General features: G+C 41.8%; 1 long non-coding RNA gene across 1 annotated transcript in view; it reads left to right on the top strand.

Annotated features, from left to right (window-relative positions):
• The window catches only part of LOC127024465 (uncharacterized), a 156,521-nt gene extending 145,230 nt beyond the window's left edge, over positions 1–11,291 (top strand). The window contains exons 3-4 of the long non-coding RNA XR_007767556.1: positions 9,682–9,824; positions 10,624–11,291. This is a non-coding gene — a long non-coding RNA (uncharacterized LOC127024465). The remainder of the gene's footprint in view (positions 1–9,681; positions 9,825–10,623) is intronic.
• Positions 11,292–12,201: the final 910 nt, after the last annotated feature.

Here is a 12,201-nt window from a genome sequence, read left to right as displayed (position 1 = left end):
TTCTTTAAAAATTAAGTTAAATTAGAAATGACATTTCCTCTTCTAATATTGATGTTGTAGCTGAGAGTTAAGCTATAAAAGGAGTCAATTAAATTCTCTGCAGCTTTGCTGCAAAATCCAAATTTAAACTACACAATAAAGCAATCATATTAATGCTGGCAGTTTCAGACCACTCATTTCTAGAACTAAACTGGGGCAAAAACATTAATCCAAACCCACATCTGTCTGATTAATAAATTCCTATGATGTGAAGATTTAAAGATGAACACGTCACAGATTCAGTCTTGTTGCCAGGTTTCTGACACCAGAAGACTCTGAAGGGCTGTTAGGAAACTAGAGTGTTTATTGGTATTAAAAATGAGCACATCAAATGTGCTGTACCCCTTTGCCGCAAGGTTTCTCCAGTGAATCACAAATGCTTCCTACTAGTGGTGGTATCTTGTCTCTGTGAACTAACTTACACTGATGTATCCAGGAGTCTTTAGATTTGGTTGATCATGCTTTGCAAAGAGGAATCAGGGAGCGCTTTCTCTGGTTTTAGACCTTTCCAGGGAAGAAAGACTGCTGAATACAAATTTTTTTATTAGTTTATTTAAACATATTGATTTAGGAGATTTTGATTGGGTTCTAAGCTTTTGGATGTAGGTCCTTGAGATTTTGAAAAGCTAGCCCCAAACATGCAGGGAAGCAGAACAGTGTAAGCAGTAGGTCTTCTCTAGCTCCCATCACATTGACAAGGCTGGCTGCGAGAGAAGTGTAGGAGCAGAGGAGACTTTGGCAACCTTTTTGGGGCAGAGGAGCCCCTTCAGGGCTGTAGCTGAAACAAGTTATCTGACTTGAGAGCACAAATCCTGATGTTCAGTGGGACTTGAGCTCCCTACGTGCTTTAAGGGTTTTGAGAACTTTCCCCTCTCCTGTGCTTTGCAGATACCTGTAGGAGAGGTGTCGTAGTGTTACTGTAGGTTAGATCAGTGTAGCAGAGTATAATCTTACTAGTTTTTCCATTTGCAAAATGGTAGTGGAAGGTCTTCTAGCTGAGTATGAGGATGTACAGAGTAGGATTGGGAGGTTGTTAGGCCTTGTGGTCATGGGAGTGAAAAGAGCCCCAAAGATAAACCCATAGATAAGCGAAATGTTTTATCTGGTTTCTCACCAACAGTTGCTGTCAGACTTAATTTTAAGGCTCATCTGTAATCCTAACTCTTGGAGTTTGCTCAGTAACTGCACTTTATAGCTTAATCTTTACCACTTGATTATTTGATGAAGATTTTTTAAATAGTGTACTGAAGATTACCCTGCTTGGAAATGGTTAAAAACTGCGGAGAACTAGCTTTCCATTTATAAGTATATATTAAATATCTCCTGCATACTCTCTGCGCTTTCTCCTGTGGCAGTGTTTTGTAAGCAGTCTTTGTGTCTCCTCTGATCACCTCTGCAGTAGCCAAGACCCATCTTTTGAGCCTCACACTGTGCAGACCTAGGAGGAAGAGGAAGTGGTCCTTGTCCTAAAGAATTTAAACTCTCTGAAAAATGGTGATGAAATAGAAAAGTGGTGTTAATTTCAAGCTTCATTAGAAGCAAAAGGACAGATATTTATATCCATCTTCTGTGCTATAGTTTGGACCCTTTGATATTTTGTTTTAGTGTGGCACTTAAATATCAGAATGAGGAGCGCTTTAGAGGTCAAAGAGGAACTGGGGAGTGAGTGCTTGTTAAATGAATGTTGACAGGAATCTCACATTAAACTCTTACAAAAAAAAAAAGTTCCTATTGCTGTAGTGCCAACAGTACATTTGAGGGGTGCTCCTCCCTCCTCTGGCCACTTTATGATCAAAACAGGTAGGTTCTGGCAACCCGGTTATGCTGACTGGCACCTTACTTGCTTATTCCTGCTCCTGCCTTAAGCAGAAGCGTGTGCGGAACAGGGGAGAAGCAGGATCTGGCCCGATGGGAAGGGGAGCGATGGGGCATGCGGTGCAGCACACTTGACAAAGTCTCTCTCTACCATTGAACCAGCAGCCTGAGCAAGTTGCTGCCTCTTGGATAAATACGCCTCTAAGAGTTTGTTCAATGCAGAGTGCCCACCTCGGCCAGAGCCCTACCGAGCTGCCGTGGCCTCCGTGTTTGGGACGCCTGGAGTCGCAGCTGTGTGCTCCACCTCCCATGGTGTCACAGCACGTGCTGTTTTAACGCTTCTGACAGCACTGAGCTGAGGCTCCTGACACCACATATTTCATTTTTCTAATAGGATGTTTGGTTTATATAATGTTTGTCTCCAGCAGCTTGACTTCCGTTGTGTTTAATGCAGTTCTGATTCCCGTTCTAGCAGGTTTTTAAATTACATCATGAGTGAGCTAAAAAGGAATATTTAGGAACAGTGCTAAGATGGTTTCTGCTGCTCTATGCTGTTTTGAAGACCAGCTGTGCAGTGAAGAATAGAACTGTTCCTGATGAGCGTATTAGTTTAAATACAAACATTTAACATGCCTGTGCTAGCTATCTGACCTGTAATCTAAACTGATGGGGTTTTGCCCTAGGGCCACCCAACCACTATTCTTAAGTGTTATAATTGTAACGTGCCTTGGATAGCTAGCCTGCTATTTCTAGCAGAGTCTGTAGAAGCAGAGGATTTGGTTCCAGTGAAACTAGTATTTACCAAAGCTGAAAGTTAATCTGATCCTATTTGTAGCTGGCATTCATATAAATCATTTGGACAACTTTGTGCAAGGCCTGCTCTTTATTCTGTATTTATTCAGTGCCTACCCCAACATAATCCTGATCCATACCTGCCATCTCTTGATGTTAGCGCATGACAGTGTTTAATCCTAATGATGGGCCTGACACATTTCATAAGTGTACAGGGCAGATCAAGCATTTAGAGCTGTTACAGTGAACATCTGTGCTGGCAGAGTTCTATCAACTAACAGTAAAAGAGGTGTTCACCTAGCAAAATGGAAGTACTTGTTGAACTTGCACTGTGGAGAACAACAGACCAGCCAAGTAAAGCAAATGCAGGGAAAAGAAACAGTAATTTATGCTATAGTGGAGATGTATAATACAGGTGTATACAAACTTAATTAGTGTTTCCAAATAATAGGTTTAAGTGAATCTTTTCTTCTTGCATAGAATCTAAAAATGCTAATGCAGCTATAGAAATGCAATCTTTCCCAATATAAAGGGTGTTATAAATAAAAGCATATTTAACCACAAAATGTTTTGCAACAGTGAGTGAATAGGATGATTTCCATTTTGTGTCTGAGGAAAACAAAGACAAAGAAATACACATACTGATTCTGGTTTGTTTCTGTCATGCTACAAGATACGAGCATGGACATTACAGGTCTTCCGGAGTCTCACTCCATGAGCAATCACTCCACAAAAGCCTATTTTGATTTCAGGGGGACCAAGGCTGCTACGAGGTGTTGACAGATTTGTGGCAATGCTGTCTGGGCCCTGCTGGGTGCAGTTTTAGCTAAAATCACAGCCAGTTCCCAAACCGGCTTTTAAAACCACCTCCAGCAAGCTCTTGTTTTCTGCCTCTGTTTTGCTGCCAATGACTGTCTAAGCAGGCAGCTTCTTTTCACATCACCTTTGCCACCCTGTGCAGTGAGGCTCCAACCTGGAAGTCCTTGATCGGGGAATGTGTTGCTGCTGCTGTGTTATGCAAAAGGAGTGACCCCAAGGAGTGCTTTGAGACTCTGATGCAATAGCATCCCCGGGGTAGGAAATGGAGCTAAGGGCAGCAGGGTGAAGGGCTGCCATGTTTGCACGTGGTTCAGATGCAGCCAGAACTGGACGTCCACATTTTGGAAAGGTCCACCCCCTCATTTTATTTCCAATCTCTTGTTTTCTCATGTGTGAAATGGGATAGCGATGTGATGCTTACCTCACTCAGAAAATGCTTTCAGTTTCATAGATGAAAAGTCTTTTATAGGACTGATGTATTATATTTTTTTCTGGGAAATCATAACTCAACCATGAAATTTAACTTTTTTCTGTTGCTAGCCTCAATCTCTTGTGCTTTGCTCAACAGGAATTCCCCTTGCTTCCCCATGTAAAATAAACAGCTTTTAAAGTCACTTTGTCTTTTGAATTTTAGAGTTAAATCTTACCATAGCAGTGTCATTGCAGCTGTGATGTTTTAAAGGTGTAAGAATGGCAAGTTTTACATTTAGCGCTCAAATTTTGCGGTATACAGACAAATAGAGATGATAGCCCTATTTTCCAAGGAAGATGAGCTATTGAATTATTTTTAAGAAGATAATTTTTAAAAAAGCAGAATTTATTAACGTTATTTGGAGAATACTATTTACAGTGGATCTAATATGCCAATAGAGAGAATTTATTTTCCTCTCTTTTTCTCTCTCTTTGGTTTTTAACCTACCTGAGGACGTTCTGTGACACAGACGGCCATAATGGTACTGGACATTATAGTCTATTGTGTTAATAATCCGTGAATTAAAACATCCCCCAGCAAGCTCTTAACGTGATGGATTGTATCAATGATGTGTGGTTAAAGGGTCCCCAAGCAGGCCTTGACACGATAGACCAGAGCAGCGCGGAAGGTCTAGTGTTGTCAATGATCCGCTGATTATATGAACGTATCTGGAGGGAGGGTGGAGTGGGAGGCAGAGGGAGGCTGTAAACAGCAGCTTAAGCTCTGTCAGATGTTAGGGCTGCCTGTTACAAATGGAAAGCTGGCAAGAAAAGCATGTGGTGCCTGGGATGAACCAAACAGTAGGTCATGAGGAACTTCAGAGGAGGTTGAGGGGCCTCGTCAGATTGCCAGGGATGAGGACTGGGAGACCAGAATACTTAGAATCCTCTTGACGAAGAAAAGCATAAGTCTCAACATTAAAAACAGATGCTTTTTATCTCGCATAAGATGCAAAATCTCTTGTGATATGGTATTTTTTTTATTATACTTCAGCAGCTCCAAGCAGTCTTGGATTAGGCCTGTATCACAACAGTAATACACAGGAGGCTATGTTTTGTCTTGCTATGACACCAGCTACTATTGTTTTTGATCTGCAGCCTCTGAAGAGGGATGCTGCATCTTCTACGGAAGGTGTTATGAGTGCAGATTAGTTAGACAAGTGCTGGAGTGAATGCATAAGTAGTGATTTTGCATAATGAGGTATGTGAAATCCCAGTGGAGGTTGTTAAAACAGATAGACAGCCTGTGGTAAACAACAAGGAAGGTAGGCTTTGAAAACAGATGGCTTTGAAAACCTGGCAAATGATTGTTCCATACTTAAAAATCAGATTTTTTAGTGGAAAATATCTTATTTAAAAAAAAAAAAAAAACAAAACTGAAAAAGCTTAGCCTGCATATTTTCATAAACCTGAATGTGTTAATAAAGTTCTGTGGGTAACGATATATCATCTGTCTTTCCTGCTATACGTATCTCTGAATGATGGGAGGCAGTGGACTGAGTACCCTGAAATGTTCTGCAGTGATCTGTCGGGCTTTGTCATGCAGCTGCTTCTATCTGGCAGATGTGTTGGTCTGCTTTATCACTTTTACTCTCTCTAGGTGTGTACTTTTCCTTGGGAAATTAATCTGCAATCAAAGGGTTAATTCATCTTGAAAAATAGAGTCTACGAGTGAAATGGGAATATAGAGGAGTATTCCTGCTAGTTGGAAAGGGCGCAGAGAAGCCAATTGCCATCTGACATACTACGTAGCTAAGGTTAGAGCTGGCCAGAAGATGGGATTCTGTTTTGGAGCTTTAAGTGTACGTGTTTTCCGTGTCTTTTATGCCTTTGGCATAAGCAGTAGCACATGTGAGACTGGAACCAACCTCCGCTCCCTTTGGTCTGTTGCGAGTCAGAACAGTCTGGAAGGTGCTGGTGAGCCGGCAGTGAGACACACAACCATTTCTGGTGTCACCTGTCTGGGGCTTGCACTCTATTTTCCTGCAGAATAGCTGCAACATAAATTTGTATAGTATTAACTCCAAATATAATAGTTATTGCAGTATTTCCAGAGGCCCAGCTTGGGGGGCTTGCTCTCAGAGTACTGACACTGAAGCACTGAGTTATAGTGACTGTTAAAGACCTTCCCCCATGGCCTGAACTGAGGATATGAGACTATTTCAGTAGAATAATGCTTTTCATTCTTTTCCAGTGTAACCTCTGAAAGCTTTCCTGTGTGTGTAGGTGCAAGTTACTCTACAGCCTGTGGGTAAATAAACTTTCATTTTCTTAGTTATTTTGGTGGCTCTCTTAGAACAAGTCCATAGATGCCCAGAGCTCTGTGGACTCGATTGAAAGATAGTGCAAGTGGTCCGATTCCTTTTTGAAAAGGATCACAAATGCAAACAGGGGATTCCTCAGTCCCCATCTTCTGCTGGAAGAAAGGCAAGTTCCTATGATTTGGGAATCAGAGATGGGTCATCCTGCGTCCTGAGAAAAATCGGGGACACAGGGACTTGTCAAACACTTGCCCTTGCACACTGGTGCTGCCTTGGCTGATCTAGTATGTGCCATCAGCCAGAGTGATAAACCCAACAGCAAAGCTTCAGCTCCAGTGATGGCAGTTCGTGCTCTTAATCCTGGGAATCTGGGGGAAGAGGACAGCTGCTGTACTCTGCTGTACTGCTTCCCAACTTGCGAAAAATATGTTGAAAATGGGACTGCACCTGGGAGATTGGCACAAACCACGTTTGGCACATGTTTGGCACATGGCTTGTGCCAGTCTCCCAGGAGTGGGAGCCAAGTGATGCTCTCAATATGGGAAGGGTCCCTGTCCCCTTTGCCCTTTGGTTTGCAAGGCCAGTGCTGGGGACAAGCCCACTGAGACCAGCAGTGGCAGCGGAGCTGGGGCAGGTGTGGGAGCATGGGTTCTGCTTTCATTTACATTAGATGGGAGAAATAGGTGTTTAGAAAGTAAGAGAAGCAAATATTAGCCACTTCATCTTTCTTCTCATAAATTAAATGAAGTACTTGCTGAGTAGCTCATTTCTCAAGGTATCAAGTGCAGCTGTTGAGAATTTTTGCCATTATGTTGTTTTTAATCAAAAAACGCTGATTATAAAACTGGATTTGTAGGCAAGAGAAGGTAGTGGATTTTTTGCAGTAATTTCCTTTTTTGATTAATTTCAATATGCCCTATTTTAACATTTTCAAAATGACAAAGTGGGCTTCTTTGTTGTTATTTCACATTGTTATCAACATTTAAGGCTAGAAGTATTGGTTTTGGTTGAAATAAAAATGAAATTATTGACCTGGTCATTTTTTTCCTTGAGGTTTTTTTGATTCCTTGATTTTCTCTGGATTTTGACTTTTAGCTGTACCTGCAGATGGAGATCACTGCATCTGAGCAGTGAGCAGGAGCTGAAAAGTCTGACAGGACAGGAAACTGGTTCGGTTTTCTGCTTGGAGAGAAACCTTTGCTACACAGAAGTTGATCAGAGCTGAGAGTTTCCGCTGCTTCTGTGATGAGTTGTACGTTTTTCTCTCCTATTGGGTATTTGTACCCATCACTGAGGCATTTCCAGAGCTCTGCCAGGCTCTGCACAATGCTCAGCATCATGTTTAAAAGCTCATTTTTTCCAGAGAGACCTGGTCTTCATAAAGTGTTGAGAGTAACACTCTCAGATAAATTTTTCAAAAGCACTTCAGTTAATGTACTGCAAACTTTCAAATTTTGATTATTTTTGTACCTAAAGAAGAGTTGAACTGTTCCAAAAATCTCACCCCAAGTGTCTCAAGATCCATTGTGTTCTGTGCTGCAACAAGATAGTTACAAATGTCTGTCTGAGATGTATGAAGTTACTATAGAATAAATGAGAAGGGACAGTGCTGTCCTGTCGTTAACCGGTTAAGAAAGTCAGACATCCCTGCACCAAAATATTCATCTGATTTTTCATTTGGTTTTTCAGTTGCAGGGAACCAGGATACTTTATCTATGACACTCCACTAGCTCTGTGATAATGAAAACCAAGATAGCATTTTTCAGTTCTAGGCTTACTGTTAGAAATGTTTATTACACATGGGGGCAGTAGCACACCATAAAGATGCTAAGTATGTTAATACTGGCTGGGTTGATTTATGGGTGTGCAATATACAGTGGGATATTTAGTATTCGTTAGCTGGCTGTATGTTTGACAGATATTGGCACAAAGTATTAACTTACATCCAAGTTTGTCTTAACTAATAAGTGATGAGCAAAGAGAAGTTTGTATTTGCTGTCTTAAAACGATCTGTGAATCTTTATCCTTCAAAGTTTTTGATTCCAACTTTGACACATGGCCGCTTTCATCTGTTTAAATGTTGCAGGTGCCATCAGAGGCCAAAAGTGAAAAGACTGCTCTTGAGACCAACATGAAACCATTCTTCTTGTGCCTTGAAATCAGCACTTGTATTAAATTGCCGTATTTCATCTAAGCTATTTTTTAAGCTCTTTTGAATATATTTTCTGTGATACAGTTAGTGGAAAAGTTGCTCCACTTTTTTAAGGGATAACCAAGTGCTTAAGTGCTTTGCTGGATCCAGGCCAGAGCCAGCATCTTGCAGAATAGAGCCCATGACAACTCATTTCATCCCAAAATCTCAGTTTTCTTCACAAACTCCAGTAAACAAAGTCTCCTGATAGCCTGTGAGTACTGTAGCAGCGGCAATGTCCCAGCTTTCCAGATGGCGAAGAGAGTGGTTAAATGACTTGCTCAAGGGAGTTGGGAGATGAGTGAGGCCGGGCAGATGTAGGAGGCGGACTCTAGGGATGATTTTGTTGGCTGGGTTTATTACATGTTTGTTATATTTATGCTGCTGCCTGGGTGGTGTGATTGGGACGTAATTGCCTGAGTCCGTCTGTTCTGCAGGGTGTTTTCTGAGAGTATATCTAGAGCTCTCAGGGGTGGAGATGGAGGGGCTCTGGTTGCTCCATAATGGGGTAATTTGAATGACACCGGCTTGCTCCCAGAGCGAGTGTTAGGACTGCTGGGGGTGACAAGTTGCAGAATGGTAGCACTGATGCTTTGGTGCGCCCAGTCACCCTTGACTCTTGATGTGTGAAAGGAAATAATGGAAAAAAGAGTAAAAGCAAACAAACAAAAATGCTGAGTAACACCTTTTTTTTTTATCCTTGCATTGGCAATTTATGTTAGTAACTCCAGTCAGGAACTCACCTGAAGCAATTATCCAGGGACTTCCTAATAGTATTCCATCATAACACAGGGAGTTACACAGGGTATTATTTTAAGGTAATACATTCTGTGTATTAATCATTGGTTGTTATTGACTTGGTGACACATTGCTGTTGGTGAAATGAACTGTGATATAATTAGGAGCAAATAATACCCAGGCATGCTGTGCTAATTATTTTTATGTGAACCCAATTCATTGCTAATATAAATAGCAATATTAATCACAGCAAGTATCAATATTTATGCAGCATGCTTCCATTTAAGTGCAGCTGTAGACGATGATGCTTGTACGTACGCCGAGGAAAAAGGCATACGTGGGGTTAGTCTTTTTAATCACGCCATTATGCATTACATCCATTACTTGACACAAGGCGAATTGTTCGGTGGTTATAGCAAAGAACTGCATGACCTTACTCCAGGCTGCTTCTCTGCAGAAGCCCCAGGTCTTCAGTATAACAAACTGAACTGCACGTAGAAGAAATTTGTATTTATACCTGCTCATTTTTCCCTCTGCCCATTTCTAACCGCATAGGCTGTTAGCACCTCTTGGCCTGTGACTCCGACACTGGAAGAGTGCTGGGCACCGCAGGTGTCTTGAGAGGATCTGGTGTAGGAACGAGAAGCACGTTCTGCTCTATTTCCATGGAAATCTCTCTGAAGATGAAGCTAATTTGGGTGAGTCAGGGTCATCTTTCTGTCTCTCAGCTTCCTCATCTTCAAAAGATAGCTGTCATACAAGTAGGTGAGTGTGGCAAATGGAAAACTCAACTGCCCCAGCTGGATTTTCATTCTGTAGAATAAAGCCAGGAGAGTCTGCGTTTGGGTGCCAGTGTCTGAGCATGTAGATCCAGGTGCTTTGCTTGTTCCAGTGGCTCCTGCTGGGGTGCCATCTTTCCTATTACTTGACGGTTTTCCTAGGATATTGCTTTTAATGAGTGTCATGGATTGTTTCTGGTTCAGCCTTATGCTGATTGTACAGCTGCTCTGAAAAAAAGCACTGTTGGACTATGCAGGTGAGCGGTGTGAACAGAGCTGGCTGTACAGACCGGGGCAGTATCGGCACTCGGAGGAGTCCCAGGGCTGGGAAAAGCAAGACTGAAGATTGGCATGTGATCCTGACCCTGGGCAGGGATGTACAGTGCATGCTGCAGAGGTGCACTCAATAAATTAGACGATGATGTATGGCATAGTACATCACATTCTTGAAGGCAAGGCATATATACTCACCAGATAATGTGGAGCATGTGAAGTATTGAATATATCAAAGAAAGATTAATCTTTGTCTGGGAGTAACCCTGCACATTTTCTGTCTAGCTGAGCCAATGCTGTATAATTTAAAATGTGGAGGGAGCCTGTGTGCTTCTGTATTTGGACACGGGAGGAATGTGTTTGTTTGCATGTTTCATGTTAGAGAGTGTCAGGGCACACATCTGTCACCTTTAATATTAAAAGATTTCCCTCCATTATTTTGCAGAAGAAAATGTTCTCTTCACATCTAAGGCCCTTTTCGTAAATGAGGACCTGTCCCTTGTGTCAAATGCTGCATAAACTCAGAAGGAACAGCGTGTCCTGCCCCAACAAGGCTTGCAGACAAGTGAGTTTTATTCCTTCAAATCTAACCAAAGGAAGCAGTGGCTGCAGTGCGTGCTGTGTCATTAGTACACTCCTCAACACATCAACCGAAGAATCAAAGAATAGGAACTGACAGAATAACTGTTGTGTGGCGATTTGGCAAGTATCTCCTAAAAAATAGATGTTGTTCTGTGAAGGTATGTGTGACTGAAAGATTAGCTAAAAATTTCCAATCTCCGTTTTGTTTGTGTTTAAGGACTGGTATTTTGTATAGTTAAAATTGCTACAGCTATTTTCACCTCAACAATTTGCATCTGCTCTGAAAATTTGAACATGAAAATCTAACATGAAAATTTAAAACCTTGGTACGATGTATGAAATGATGATTAATTCACAGCATTTATCTTGGTTTACTAATCATTCTGTTTTTAGCTGATAATTTTATTTGTAATCTCCACTGTTAAATTGCCATAAAATATCATAGTACAAAGACATTCATGAGCAGTTGAAAGGATATGACACATTGTAATTTAGGAATTAATGCACACATAAAAAAAGCAAATTCAAGAGAAAGCTACTAATACATGTACGTTGTAGGAAAAACAAAGCAGAAAAAAAAGCTGCAAACCAGAAGATAAGCACATGAGCATTGCAGCTGTATCACTAAATGACAGTTTAAAGATATGGTAAATTCCATCCCACCATCTCTGAACAAAGAGCAACAAAGGGCAGAGAAATGTAACAAAATAATCTAGTGCTGAGCATGAGTGGTACCAGCTGGAAAACATTCACAGTCCACGCCTGATTAAGCTCTGCCTTGCTATCTCTCATAATGTGGACAGCTAAAAAATGTCCCCCATTTAATGAAACTCAGACATATCACTTCCACTGCAGAAGCACTGGGGAGCTCCAGGAAAGGATCAGGACCTGTATTACCAGGTAATGCAAAACTGTGAGCAAGATACTCTTCGCTTGCAGTGCTGGGTAGTCCCTCATTATAAGACATCCAAGTATAGGACAAGACCTTTGAAGACTGCAGTGATCTCCAAACCGCACATGATCTGCTGCCTTCTCAGATTTCTAAGCCCGTCTACGTACCCAGATGAAGCGTGGCTGTGGGCATACACCGATGGATCTGGGCTGGGTACCTTGCAGGGCTACGCTGCATACACAGGGCTCGGCGTTGGTTGTTCACCCAGTGCCAGGTTTGTAGCGGCAGGGAGCTCTGTGTTGCTCTGTCTTCCACAAGTGCTTCTCACGCTGTAGTTTAAATCTAGGCTGGGCATGTCCATGTAAGCTGCTGTCTGAAGTATGGGAATACCAGCAGTACCAGCCAGTTCCTCTTCACCTGTGTCCCTGTTTGGGTAACGTCATCACCATCCGACAGTGTCATAGGAACGAACACATACTATCTACAATCTGCAAGCAATACAGAATAAAGGCGTTTTCTTTTCTTCAGAACAACCACTAGAAGCTTAAG

The sequence above is a fragment of the Gymnogyps californianus genome, chromosome 20 (assembly GCF_018139145.2).
Source record: "Gymnogyps californianus isolate 813 chromosome 20, ASM1813914v2, whole genome shotgun sequence".
NCBI classification, from domain to species: Eukaryota; Metazoa; Chordata; class Aves; order Accipitriformes; family Cathartidae; genus Gymnogyps; species Gymnogyps californianus.
This window is presented reverse-complemented; position numbering and strand designations above follow the sequence as displayed.